Source organism: Sinocyclocheilus rhinocerous, unplaced genomic scaffold (assembly GCF_001515625.1).
Source record: "Sinocyclocheilus rhinocerous isolate Xijiao unplaced genomic scaffold, SAMN03320098_v1.1 scaffold665, whole genome shotgun sequence".
Taxonomy (NCBI): Eukaryota; Metazoa; Chordata; class Actinopteri; order Cypriniformes; family Cyprinidae; genus Sinocyclocheilus; species Sinocyclocheilus rhinocerous.
The window spans coordinates 242,866-258,130 of record NW_015659086.1 but is presented as its reverse complement, the minus strand read 5'-3'; the positions used below and the strand labels follow the sequence as shown (position 1 = coordinate 258,130).

The 15,265-nt window shown below is 36.6% G+C and overlaps 1 protein-coding gene across 1 annotated transcript in view; it reads left to right on the top strand.

Moving 5' to 3' along the window:
- The first annotated feature begins 1,410 nt into the window (after nt 1-1,410).
- The window catches only part of LOC107723297 (SH2B adapter protein 3-like), a 56,335-nt gene continuing 42,480 nt past the window's right edge, over nt 1,411-15,265 (top strand). The window contains exon 1 of the mRNA XM_016531860.1: nt 1,411-1,504. The gene's annotated coding sequence lies outside the window, so the exon portion shown is untranslated. The remainder of the gene's footprint in view (nt 1,505-15,265) is intronic.

Sequence of the window (15,265 nt, the reverse complement as noted above, 5' to 3'; positions counted from 1 at the left end):
AGAATACTCCAGGGTGTATACAGTGGAGAATGGAACACCACAAGGTAGTGTATGTAGTCCGTTATTATTCAATATAATGATTAATGACATTTTCTCTCAAGTTGAACATAACATTGGAAAATCTTTATATGCAGATGATGGGGCTTTGTGGATTAGAGGTCGCAATATATCATATATTAATAAAAAAATGCAAGATGCAATAGTTGATGTTGAAAAGTGGGCTAATAAATGGGGATTTAAATTATCTGTATCAAAAACACAGGTCATTTGTTTTTCAAGGCGGCATAAAATCACACCCCTTTCTTTAAAATTGTATGGGAATCCTCTGGAGCAAGTAAACTCCGTAAGGTTTCTTGGGCTTTGGTTTGATGAAAACCTGACATGGAAAGTTCATCTGGATAAAATTAAGGACAAGTGTAAAAAGATTATTAATACACTGTAAAAAAAAATGACCGTGAATTTAACGGTAAAAGACTGTAAAAATGCTACAGTAAAAACCTGTTAAATGGTTAACAAGTTGGTGCTGGGAGGAGGGAGAGCAGGAACCGTAAGGAAGGGAATATTATAACTCGTCTGAGAATAGGTCACACAGGACTTAATAGTACATTGTTTAAAATTGGCAAGCACCCAACTGGGGAATGTATTTATTGTAGTCAGCAAGAAACAGTTGAACATGTACTGCTTCATTGCAGGAAATACAACAAAGAAAGATGCCATTTTATTCAGTCATTAAAGAAGGTTGATCACAAAGACTTTTCTATACCTGGTATTCTAGGGGGAAAGGCTATATATGATTACATCAATAAGTTTATTAAAGAAGCGAAGTTAAGTAAAATAATTGAATTTTTTTATTATTATTATTATTATTATTATTAAAATCTTTTTTTATATTTTTTAGTAATTTATTTTATTATGAATAATATGATTATTGCCTCTTTTTTTTGTTTTTTTGTTTTTTTAGGTGTATTTTTATTTTATTTATTTTTTCTCTTCCTCTCCTTTTTTTCTTGTTCTTTTTTTCCCCCACTTCTCGCATTATGTCAATCCGATAAGCACGTATTCTGTTCCACACTCCAGTCCAGTCGGTGGCGGTAATGCACCTACAAGTTAACCGCCAATAAACACCAAAGAAGAAGAAGAAGAGGCGAGAGAGAGAGAGAAAGAGAGAGAGAGAGATATATATATATATATAAAGAACCTCTTGCATATTTCTCAGAACAGAGCTTTTCTGTTTTTAAATATTACGTAAATATTACGTATATCACATTTAGAGATATAATAATTAAGAAGGTTACAAAAACCACATGGATGGCTTCAAACACGAAATGGGGCTTTTATTTTGCCGGAAGCTCAGCTGTCTCGCCACATCAAGGATTTTTCGTCGCTTGTTGTCGCTGTGTCCATGGAAAGTTTGTGGGTTTTTTTCCTTCCTGAAAGTTTACGCAGGGCTGTTGTTGCGCGCATCCAACATGACAGAGAAAGTAACGGACATCGCGGCTGGCAGGCAAGTCATGTTTAATTTTTATCACAGCTTTCTCTGGCAGCATGTAAATGTGTTTAGTAGGATTCAGCAAAAGATGAACTGTGAGTGACTTATAATCCCTAATAAACTCTTTTGGGCCAGAAGTCTCTTGGTCAGTGCAGATAACACGGAACGTGAGAGTTTGAGTCGAGAGCGGGGTCTCTCGTTTCTGCTCTGACACTGCAGTAATTATTATGAAAGTTTGGCTTGTGCGTTCACCGTTTCGTATAACTCGTATATTGAGTGTTGAGGTTAATTATGCGCTGCTGTCTTCCCTCCCAAAGTTTATTGCCAGGTTATAATGAACTTGACTCTCGCACGCGAGGGGCAGAAGAAAGTTTAAAGGGATCACGCAGTTTCACAGCGCGCGCGGCGCGTCTGGCTCGGTCCGAAAGATACGTGAATTACGTACGTATTCTTAGAATTTGCGTCACTTCAAATGGGCAATTAAAGAAAGCATGGCAAAATTATTATAAGAATTTTAAAAAAAAATTAACTGCACGTGCTCATGCGTTCAGGCCCGCTTAGAAGTTTCTTAATGGGATCGATTTTTAAGGCCGGTGGTTACATAATTTTTTTTGTTACACAACATATTAATTATTATTGTTATCATCATCAATATCATCGTTATTATTATTTTTAATTATAATAATGTTAAGCGAGCTCATTTGCATACTCATGCAAAACAGTAAATGCAGATGTGCTTTTCACTGTCTCGATTAGGCGACTGGAAACACTGCTTGTCAAGTTTATATTTTTAATAATAATAATAATAATAATGTGACAAGCTTATTTGCATGCACATGAAATGGGCTTGTGTATATGTTTATGCAAATAAGTTTATGTGAGATGTGCTTTTCATTGTCTGGATCAAGCGACTGCTTTAACTTCGGTTTATAATGTATTTTATTAATACTGCTGCTACTACTACTAATAATATGAGGTACGCCTATTTGCATGCACTTGTGAAATGGGCTCGTGAACATGTGTATGCAAATGAGTTCACACCAGACATGCTTTCATCATCTGGGCCTCTGGATCAGTTTGTGATGTTTCTGTCAGGCAGATGTTATAGCCTCACAGCTGGAATGCAAATCGTAAATTGTGAAGTACTTGGGTAACATCTATTGAGTGTAAGCTCTTCTTAGTTAATGTTGTTTGACTTTGGAATGTAAATTTGACTTCTTTTTGTAAACCGATATTAGGAAACATGAATGTTCTTGCAGTGGTGACATGGTATCAAAGAGGTTTTTTTATAATAAATAAGCTAATAATTTGTTGGACATTTATTTTACACTGTATTTATTCAAAAGCCCTAATATATATATTATAGTGCATTATATATTATTATTATATTATCACTTCTATTAACTGTTCAGTCAAGGAAACAATACAAAAAAAATCTCATATCACTAGTATTTATCACTCGAGTCGTGACCAGATAATCCACCTCTAAATAAACAAATAAATCTCCCTTAACCTAACCATTACCTTTGACTAAACTGTGTAAGTCTGGTCCATATTGCAGCTTATTCTGCAACTGCCTGTTTAGACAGGAAGTGTGTATAAAGTGGCCCACTACTTTTTGTCTGAGGCGGGTTTATCTGAGATATTGATAGATTAGATTATACCACAATAATTAAAACAAAACAAACTTTGGCAAATACATTGATTAGTTTTACCTTGTAAACCTGACAACAAATCCAGTGTGCTGTTACCACCGGAAGTTGTGTAAAATAGGCCGAGAAAGTGCGACCGAGGTCTTTCAGACTAATTTTGGTGCAAAATGTAAATATGTGTTTGTGTTTTGTTTTTTTTATATTTAGTACATTTTATTGGTATGATCAGGGTCCAAAATGTACTTTTTGCCACACCTGGCCTGTAAATGGAAAAAAAGTAAATTGCAGAAAATATTTCTAACAGCCCACAAAACTGAATTTTGCATTTATTTGTGTCCTTTTGACAACGGAGCCATTTAGCTTCCTTAAAAAGATCTCTTTCTTTTTTTTTTGCATCAAGCAATAGATAAACAAAAAATAAACCATTCGTTGTATTTTCTAATGGTTATTATTTAAAGTTGGACTCATTTGGCGAGTGTTAAATTTGGACCCTGTGTGTGATATTTATAACATGCATCAGTGCAGTTTCACTTTTGTGTGTGTCTCTATACTGTGTGGATATGAACTTCACCTTCTTAGATCTTTTGAATGCACGGCCGAGTACAGAGAAACGCTGTTGCCAAAATGTGCATATATTCATATATAGAACAGGGGATTCTGTTGCGTCATGCGTTCGTCTCAGGCTGTAAGAATCCCCGTGTTCCCACACTCGCTGGCCCCTCAACTCCCACCCCTACATAGGGGAACAGTGTGTCGCGATGTGACTGCGTGATATGGTCGAAGGAGCCTTAAATGCTCAGAGTAGCATGTTTCTTTTGTTTGTGTGTGTGTGCACGCATGTGTGTACATGCACTTCCTTTTGATCAACCTCCTCAGGCTGTGCAGCCTCATAAAAGGGTGCAAAGCCTCAGTTTATGCGCGTTTTCTGCCCTTTTTTTGTGTGTGTGCATGCTGGTGTCAGGGAGAGAGAAAGCATATTGAATGGGCTTGCGCCAGCAGGAGAGAAAATTACAAGGTAGATTTGTATCATGTTTGCGGTCGAGTCAAGAATGCTGTCATTGTGTGTTTGGAGACGCTGAAAGTTTGTCCAGCAGATGCACAGGCATCGTTGAGTGCCATTGAGGTGTTGTAATGTGCTTTTGCTCATTTGAAGGCACACTTTGGAATCATGTTTAATTTTTATCATAGCTTTCTCTGGCATCATGTAAATGTGTTTAGTAGGATTCAGCAAAAGATGAACTGTGAGTGACTTATAATCCCTAATAAACTCTTTTGGGCCAGAAGTCTCTTGGTCAGTGCAGATAACACGGAACGTGAGAGTTTGAGTCGAGAGCGGGGTCTCTCGTTTCTGCTCTGACACTGCAGTAATTATTATGAAAGTTTGGCTTGTGCGTTCACCGTTTCGTATAACTCGTATATTGAGTGTTGAGGTTAATTATGCGCTGCTGTCTTCCCTCCCAAAGTTTATTGCCAGGTTATAATGAACTTGACTCTCGCACGCGAGGGGCAGAAGAAAGTTTAAAGGGATCACGCAGTTTCACAGCGCGCGCGGCGCGTCTGGCTCGGTCCGAAAGATACGTGAATTACGTACGTATTCTTAGAATTTGCGTCACTTCAAATGGGCAATTAAAGAAAGCATGGCAAAATTATTATAAGAATTTTAAAAAAAATTAACTGCACGTGCTCATGCGTTCAGGCCCGCTTAGAAGTTTCTTAATGGGATCGATTTTTAAGGCCGGTGGTTACATAATTTTTTTTGTTACACAACATATTAATTATTATTGTTATCATCATCAATATCATCGTTATTATTATTTTTAATTATAATAATGTTAAGCGAGCTCATTTGCATACTCATGCAAAACAGTAAATGCAGATGTGCTTTTCACTGTCTCGATTAGGCGACTGGAAACACTGCTTGTCAAGTTTATATTTTTAATAATAATAATAATAATAATGTGACAAGCTTATTTGCATGCACATGAAATGGGCTTGTGTATATGTTTATGCAAATAAGTTTATGTGAGATGTGCTTTTCATTGTCTGGATCAAGCGACTGCTTTAACTTCGGTTTATAATGTATTTTATTAATACTGCTGCTACTACTACTAATAATATGAGGTACGCCTATTTGCATGCACTTGTGAAATGGGCTCGTGAACATGTGTATGCAAATGAGTTCACACCAGACATGCTTTCATCATCTGGGCCTCTGGATCAGTTTGTGATGTTTCTGTCAGGCAGATGTTATAGCCTCACAGCTGGAATGCAAATCGTAAATTGTGAAGTACTTGGGTAACATCTATTGAGTGTAAGCTCTTCTTAGTTAATGTTGTTTGACTTTGGAATGTAAATTTGACTTCTTTTTGTAAACCGATATTAGGAAACATGAATGTTCTTGCAGTGGTGACATGGTATCAAAGAGGTTTTTTTATAATAAATAAGCTAATAATTTGTTGGACATTTATTTTACACTGTATTTATTCAAAAGCCCTAATATATATATTATAGTGCATTATATATTATTATTATATTATCACTTCTATTAACTGTTCAGTCAAGGAAACAATACAAAAAAAATCTCATATCACTAGTATTTATCACTCGAGTCGTGACCAGATAATCCACCTCTAAATAAACAAATAAATCTCCCTTAACCTAACCATTACCTTTGACTAAACTGTGTAAGTCTGGTCCATATTGCAGCTTATTCTGCAACTGCCTGTTTAGACAGGAAGTGTGTATAAAGTGGCCCACTACTTTTTGTCTGAGGCGGGTTTATCTGAGATATTGATAGATTAGATTATACCACAATAATTAAAACAAAACAAACTTTGGCAAATACATTGATTAGTTTTACCTTGTAAACCTGACAACAAATCCAGTGTGCTGTTACCACCGGAAGTTGTGTAAAATAGGCCGAGAAAGTGCGACCGAGGTCTTTCAGACTAATTTTGGTGCAAAATGTAAATATGTGTTTGTGTTTTGTTTTTTTTATATTTAGTACATTTTATTGGTATGATCAGGGTCCAAAATGTACTTTTTGCCACACCTGGCCTGTAAATGGAAAAAAAGTAAATTGCAGAAAATATTTCTAACAGCCCACAAAACTGAATTTTGCATTTATTTGTGTCCTTTTGACAACGGAGCCATTTAGCTTCCTTAAAAAGATCTCTTTCTTTTTTTTTTGCATCAAGCAATAGATAAACAAAAAATAAACCATTCGTTGTATTTTCTAATGGTTATTATTTAAAGTTGGACTCATTTGGCGAGTGTTAAATTTGGACCCTGTGTGTGATATTTATAACATGCATCAGTGCAGTTTCACTTTTGTGTGTGTCTCTATACTGTGTGGATATGAACTTCACCTTCTTAGATCTTTTGAATGCACGGCCGAGTACAGAGAAACGCTGTTGCCAAAATGTGCATATATTCATATATAGAACAGGGGATTCTGTTGCGTCATGCGTTCGTCTCAGGCTGTAAGAATCCCCGTGTTCCCACACTCGCTGGCCCCTCAACTCCCACCCCTACATAGGGGAACAGTGTGTCGCGATGTGACTGCGTGATATGGTCGAAGGAGCCTTAAATGCTCAGAGTAGCATGTTTCTTTTGTTTGTGTGTGTGTGCACGCATGTGTGTACATGCACTTCCTTTTGATCAACCTCCTCAGGCTGTGCAGCCTCATAAAAGGGCGCAAAGCCTCAGTTTATGCGCGTTTTCTGCCCTTTTTTTGTGTGTGTGCATGCTGGTGTCAGGGAGAGAGAAAGCATATTGAATGGGCTTGCGCCAGCAGGAGAGAAAATTACAAGGTAGATTTGTATCATGTTTGCGGTCGAGTCAAGAATGCTGTCATTGTGTGTTTGGAGACGCTGAAAGTTTGTCCAGCAGATGCACAGGCATCGTTGAGTGCCATTGAGGTGTTGTAATGTGCTTTTGCTCATTTGAAGGCACACTTTGGAATGCCTACCACTAAGTGCGTATAATAAGTGCTTTGTGCTAAAGCGAGCATCACTAGTACTATTGCTCACTTTTAGAATTAGGGGTGTGTTCAAAAACTGTGATAGTTTGTGCTACAGACCTTAAATCAATTCTAAAAATCAGAATTGCGATTTTTCACATGGTGGATGATAAAATTACATGCAAGCCATATTTAGGGACCAGGGGCCGGATTAAAAATCTGATAAAATCTTCTTAATCCTTGTGATTGTGCTGAAAATCCTTTACCTAGTTTGGTGTTTCCGGTCAAAAATGACCAGTCTTTTAAAAATTGCTTGTAAATCTCTCATTATTCTATATTATCATTGACTGAGCTTAGTTTTGGACTGAAAAAGGCATAATTTGTGGATAATTTTGGCAATTTTTACTAAAAATTGAGCTGCTTAAACTCCGAGGCCCAGTGAGGCCTACACAATCAGTCAGACCCATAAAGAAATACAAGACCTGTGTTAATTGAAATAAAACAAGTTGATAAAAAAAAAAAATTTTGAATCCAATATTTGGTAATAATACAGCATTACAAGAAATCTATAAGGATTTTTTTTGTAGGCTGGTCATTTTTACCCGGGAACACCACAAATGTAACAAGGAGGGGGAAAAAGTACAAAAATGTTGGGGCTGGGTAGTTAGCAAAGGCAGGAAGTTTTAGTCCAATGTGATAACATTAATTAGCATTTTCGGGGGGAAATAAAATCCTCTCTGGGTCAAAATGGGCAGAAGTTAAGGCATTTCTTGATAAAAATTCTAATTAGACATAGTAAGAATGATTCTAAGTGCAGTTTTTTTTTTAAAAGTTCACATATTTTAAGAACTTTTTTTTTGTAAGAAGAAAATGGCAAGCCTTGGTGTTATATGATAAGTTTCTGATAAACTCAATGAAAAACACTTAAAAGTCAAATTTTTGCACTGCCTGCAGATTATAGTTATCAGCACTCGGACCTGCTGTTTTTTTTAAATTTATTTTTTATGTGAGACAAGTTGGAAGTAGGGCTGGGCGATATGTTTGGGTTGCCTGATAATATTAATAATAATAATAATATCACTTTTTTTTGTCTCTTAGAAATGCACATATGATAGTAGCTTGAGTTAGGATGCAGAGATACATTTTTGTTCATTATCAAAATCAGTAACATCGGTAAAAGTTGTAGCAACCTTTTTTTTTTCCATGGTAAAAATATAACAATATGGTTTTTAGGTAGCCTGTATGAAAAACAGTAGTCTAAAAACATTCAGTATAAATGCACACATGCTATAGCTTAATCACAAATACATACTATAATTATATACCATTACTCCTGTACTAAAATTCAGCGTGAATATCCCACATTTCTGTCTCAATACCATGGTGCAGTGAGTGTTACTACTGTAAATCCATGGTAAATGATGGCTATGTGTAGATTGAAAAGCCTTCTCGTTCGTTGCACACAGTGTTTCTCCTGTTTGGCTTTAAACTACTTTAAATCACCGAGTCATTTGTGTTCATCGCTGAGTTTGAGCGCTTCACACTGGATCTCTCAGCGCTGCTTAGAGCTCGCGTGACTGAGTAAACGCATCTGTTCTGAGCTCGCGCCGCGCGGCCATTTGAACTGTGATCCGACCGAGCGGATAAACGGTCCGTGTGTGGCGCGCGATTCAAATGAGTCGCGCTGTTTCGTTCCGCTTTTGGCCCATAAACATTATATCGAACATTTATCGAACTCTTCATACCGTTTTATCGAGGAAAATTATATCGCGATAATTATCATTATCGAATTATCGCCCAGCCCTAGTTGTAAGTTATCTTTATGAGATCATTTATGATGATTTTTAAGAACATAGTTTTTTCTTTTCAGGAATCTTCAAGTTTTGTCTTTAGAACAATTGTACGAAAAAAGATAAGAACATTCCTAAGAAATTTTTTTGGGGGGAATACTAAATATACTTAAAGGTGCCATAGAATGCATTGATACAATATTTTAAATTGTTCTATGATGCCCTCAGAGTGTGTATGTGAAGTTTTATCTCAAAATACCCCACAGATCATTTTTATAGCTTGTTGAAATTGCCACTTTTAGAGTATGAGCCAAAATGCGCCTTTTTTATGTTTGTCCCTTTAAATGCAAATGTGCTGGTGCTCCCACCTCCCTTTTCAGAAGAGGGCGGAGCTTCAAGAGCTCATGCTCCGACATACCGGTGTTACGTTTTACTGGTGGTGACCGTGTTACTGACTTCATATTGCTTCCAAATGCAATTTTTAACTACCACATTCCTATTTACGATCATTCTGGTAGCACGTGAAGGCTGCATCAGTGAAAACCGGCAGAGACAATGGTAGCTTTAGCAACATTAACCTTACAGAGAGAGCGTTGGTATCGATCCCTCTTTCAGAAGCAATCTTTGCACAACTCCAGCGCTGAACTGACCCTCATTTGTGAGGCAGTCCAGCGTAAAATGATTAGCACAAACATATAGGACTTTTCCGTTTTTTTCTGAGACATTTCCTTCGAAAATGAAATTTAACCACCGATTCTTCAGCGGTCTATGGAGACTCCTATGTTCGTTGATGCATCCCAACACAGGACACTTGTAATGGCTCTTTGGCGCTGACATTGTATCTCCAGCAGCTATAGCAAGAAAAAAGTAATGGCGGACTGCTGCTTCTCACTCAGGGCTGTGTCTATGCTAATAGGGCAGAGATCATCACAAATGGGCGGGACTTTCCCCGAGTATGACATCATAGTAGGGAGAAATCTGGAACCGCTCGTTTGGAGAGACCGTTTATGATTTTGGTAAACTAAGCTTCTTTTTAATTAGTTTAACAAAACTCAAATTGAATTCAGCTGGACACATTTTCCTGTTTATCCCAACAAATGGCCAAGCAAAGCGCACGACACTGACAAGGTACGCGATACAGTACGACACCAAACGCCATTCTAAATTTAGAAAATAAGCAAAAATATACTTTTTTTTTTATTCTTAAGGGTGTTTTGTGAATCCGGCTCTAGAAAATCATAGAGACTTTGGGCTGTTTGGATTCGGGCCAGAAAGCAACCCTCAGAACAACCTAGTAACCACCTAGAAACACCTTAGCAACTGCACGACAAGAACCTAGCATTAATTTGTGTCTGTGACTTTTTCACAGGCAAATGTCACTTGTATTTTATTGAAAATGTATTATTATTAAAAATACATTAAATTGAATTAAACATTAAAAATAATTATAAATAAATAAGTAAAAATAAAATATTTGTTTATCTTTTTAAACTACCCTAAGAAAAAGAAAAATTAAGAAATATTCATCTTTTTCTGTGTTTCTGAGCATAATGAGTGTGAGAATGCATGCTGGTGACATGGTGGGCATAAACAATGTCTGGACAGTGTGGCCAGCTAGGTCACCGGAAATGTGACGTGAACGCACACAAACGCAATGAAGGCAAAGGGGAAAACAATCCCAAGAGCCCCTTCTTTTTCGTATCCTGCTGCTCTGGCTGTTTACAAACCATTCCAACCATGTTGGTTGCTTTGATTTTTTTTTTAATAATTGAATTATTTGAACGATATGCTGATGAATCAATTAATTGCATGTATCAGTATTGTGATATGAAAAACTCCAGTTGGATATTATTGCGGCAAAGAAGAGTAAATCACTGAAGAGATATAAAAAAATAAAAAAAGTGTCTTAAGGACTCAATGCATTTTTTCTTTTATTTCAAATCTTTGAACATAAGTTTAAAGGTACGGTATGTAATATTGAAAACCAGTGGTTGAAATGGGTACTGCAGTCCAGATTCAAAATATCATAATATTTTTCCTGCTCCCTGCTCCTCAGACTTGATGCTCACACGGGTTGCCAGATTGAGGACACGTAACAGGTACGATCGTAAAAGACAATGGAAGTTGACCAGCTGTACACTGTAAGTTGATTTATCTGCATTTTATTATGCCTCTGGTCATAGTGTTTTTTAGATGGATGCTGAGGCGTTTTAGGTCCGGTAGAATCAGTTTGTTTGCTGGCTTCCATGGATGTGATACGCTGTATTTTCCACCAACTGACGACCCAGGGTGTCCAAAAAATCCTTTTGGGTAAATTGGCAATGGGCGGAATCACCCAGACCAAAACAGACATTCCGACACGGAACACACATTTCAAAGTAGAATTACTGGCTGTAGCATTGTTTTTCGGAGAACAAAACATGTGAACTTAGCATGTTTCCTAAATATCTGCAAATGTATTATGGTATTTTTTATGCTTAGTACTGTCAAAAAATTATATACAGCACCTTTAACACTGGCTTTTAGTCCCCAGTGATCCAAGTTTGTTGGTCTGGCCAAGGTAGACCTTTAACACTAGACTCATTTGCGCATCTTTGTGTTGTGCCTCACTGTTTTTCAGCACCTCACGCCATGAACACCTTTTTTAAGTTGTTCTGTGAAGTTAAAAGTAGTGAACTTTGAAAAACATGTCTCGCTCTGTTGCATTCAGTTTGATTCAGCTGTTTTCATATGCAATAACATGGTTGCGCTTGATACGTTTGGCAAGGTTAGTTGCGTGCGCACTCAAAAAGGAGGAATTATTAATTGTGTAAATGATTTATTGTTATTTTTTGTAATAATTAATTGCACAAAACTCAATTCAAGCTCAAATTTAAATGTAAAGATATGGTCCTGTGATATTGACCCCACCTCAACGTCTTATTTAAGTTTTGCTTTAACTACAAGACCTGTCACGCCTAAAACCTTGAAGTCAAATTTCATATCTGCATGTGAATGGTGTGTGTGTGTGTGTGTATAAGAAAGTGGTCACTAAGGCAGGGCAGGGTTTCCTGTTTCTGCGAATAAGCCCACTGCCTGTCTGCTTCCCGCACTCTTTATTTTTGTGTCTTGTTATAAAGAAGTTCCCATGCTTGTTCGAAGTATTCGTTCCGTGTTGTTTGCACGCTCGTCGAGTCATGAGGAGGAAGCAGGCATGAGGTTTGCGTTTTCTCTGATTCAGCAAAATTACGTGTATGAAATCAGTTTCTGAGATTCTGTGTCATCTGAGCACTGCTTTTATTATCACAACCCTACAGTACAGGAAACTCGCTGTGTGTGTGTCGAGCTTCCAAAGACCCCAGCCGGGGAATTAGATGTTGCAAATGTAATGGACTTAAAGTTGAATTGGAATACAAAGCAAGGAAATTACACCAGTGCACTAAGTTGAAGAAGTGTTTGGCTTGAATTATGATTCTGAACGGGGGGTGTGTGTGTATGTTTGAGACGGTGTTAATAGAGCAGTGGATTTGTAGCGGTTTCTTCTGTCCATGATATGTGTTAAATTATACAGACATATTGGCTTTTTTTCTTTCTTTTTTTGGCATAAGGATTAAAAAACTGATTTTTGATTTAAAAAAGGATGAAGAATAGAAAAAATAGAAAAAAGTATTGAAATAATTTTCATTAGTGATTCAAAATTAATTTGATTAATTTAACTCGACTTTTCATCAGAAATTTCAAAACAAGTGCAGTTTTATGAAACCGTGTTAATCTGTGGTTTATTTTCACATTATAAGAATAACTGCCTTATCACAGAATTGAGGCAGAAAATATGTTCTATACTGTAAAAAAGGCTATGTCGATTAGCAATGGATTATAAATACACTTAATTTTTATGAAAATACCCAAGATGGCTTGAAGAACACTGATGAACTATACATTGTCGAGTGTTTATTGTCTTCTTGTTTCATCATTCAAAACGTTTTTACATTCTTTTTATTCAGTTACAGTGATAGCTGGATGCTTTTGTCCATATTACAGATTTCCTGGAGCGCTGTGAGTTCTGTTACTTCTCCTCTTGCATATGTGGAGTTTCTGTGAGAGGGCGCCATCCGGCTTCCAGTATGAATGACATTACATGTGTTTATAGTGCTCAATAATGGCCAATGCATCCTATTTTGGGAAAAATAGAAAAAAGTAATACTTCTCTCAAAATAAATTTAAAGTAGACATATGATAATCTATGTTTTTCTCCAGTGTACAGAAGTGTACAGGAGTTTTGTGTGTGTGTGTGTGTGTGTGTGTGTTTTAAAAATCGCATCGTAAATCACAAAAAAACAAGCCATCCAAAAACCAAAAAACCATGGTTAAAAAAAACAAGGTATGTATTGAACCGTGGGCTAACTTTATTGTTGCATCCCTAATATATATACAATGACTAAAACAATCAGGACACCTTAGCAACCACATAGCAATGGCATGGTAACCAACCACAGCAGCCAATCACAGTGATAACACATTCAGGTGTTAGATAATTGCAAATATTAGTTATTTACAATGTTTTTAATGCAGTTTTTTAGTCATATGATTTTACCTCAAGTTTTGTATAGCATGAAGATGCGTTTGTACTTATGCCAGACTTAGTGACTGTTCATACAGAACATGTTTTTGCATTCCACTGCACTGCGTTTCCATTGTTTTCTATGTAAACATAAGCTACATGGACGTCTTTGACCATTGCACTCACATCTTGCATCATTTGCAGTGTCTTTTGCATGATACAGTGTTCTAAAAAGTATGCTGCTCAAGTTAAAAGTTCAACTTTAAAAAAAAATGCATGCATTTTTTCCTAATACAAATAGAAAATAGGCAAATTAATTGTAATTTTCATTTGAAAAATATTTAATTCAATGGATTGTCAAAAACATTAGCGTTATCACATGATTATTTAATATATAAAACAATTTGAGGTTGATTTACATAAAATAACTATATTATGGATTATGCTGTTAATTTAGGCCTAAATCCTATTTAAGACTTATATTTAAGCCCAGAAAGAGCATTACCAGGGTAGTTAAGACTACAAATGCAGAGTATTAGGAGAGAGGAAAAGATAAGTGAGTGAAATGAATAAGCTAATGGCATGAAACAGGAAATGGGTTAAAAGTATGAGAACAATGAAGTGGCTGCGTGAGTATGTAGAGGTTTAAAGATGGGAGAAATAGTGCAGTGAGGATGAAATGAAGGCAGAATGATGGAAGTATTACAAGAACAGGAATTTAACATGCATGCATGTGAGGGATGAGGAAGGGGCAGAGAGACGGCCGGAGAGGAAGTGATGTTAGTCTGTTTGGAGGTTGCTGAGTCATTAGTGGGCCGGATGATCACTGATAGAACGAACCCCCAGGGGCCAGCGCAGGGGGCGGGACCGCGTCACACGGCATGTGCTCTGAACAACAGCATGAGTGCGCGTGGCGAGAGCATGTGCTCCGCAGGACGTCCCGTGCTGTAAACACCATGTATGTCACGAATTCTGCTGAAAACATCAGCGTATGACTTTGGTTAGGTGCTAGTCTGATGCTGGTTGACCAAGAAAGTCTTGTTGGTTGATGAAATAGAACATGATTGCATGATTTTCCAAACTCGTAAATAGAACATTATTGCATGATTTTCCAAACACATTGCAATGACAAGAGGGTATATAAATGATGCCAATATCTTCCAAAGAAAATTTTTTTTTCCTCAGAAAACAAAAAAAACAATTGATTTAGGGTTTTGTTTGATTTTGATTTCATGCCTCAAACCAAAACTAAACTGGTTTTGCAGTGATAAGAGGGTATATAAATTGTTTCTACCCGTTACACTGCCCTACATCTTACATTTTTAGATACAAAAATACATTTTGTGTGAATGGCTCTCCACATTTGCTCTGAATAATCTTGATTTTCGGTTTGCGCCCATAAAGTTACAAAATACAAATGGAAAATAACCTGTAATTTTCATTTGTGAATTCTAGAGATGCACCGATTGCAATTTTCTTGGCCATTTCCGATTTTTTGTTAGTGTGATCTGCCGATACCGATTTTTGCCGATTCCTATTTTCTTTCTAAGAGCTATAATTGACAGCATATACAAACAAAAATCTACTTTTCTTCAACGCAAAGTTTTATTTTCATAAAAAAACACAAGTAAAAAGTCAGTAATAAAATAAGAACAAATAAAAAAAATTGCAAACAACAGCACAAATAAATGCAATACAATAAAGCGAGCTATGAAACTAAGTTTTTCAGGTTAAGTAAGTATTTATTCAGGTAAGAAATACTACAGAAATTAAAGTAATCAAATGTAAAATAACACTGCATGTGTTATTTTACATTTGATTAATTTCTGTAGT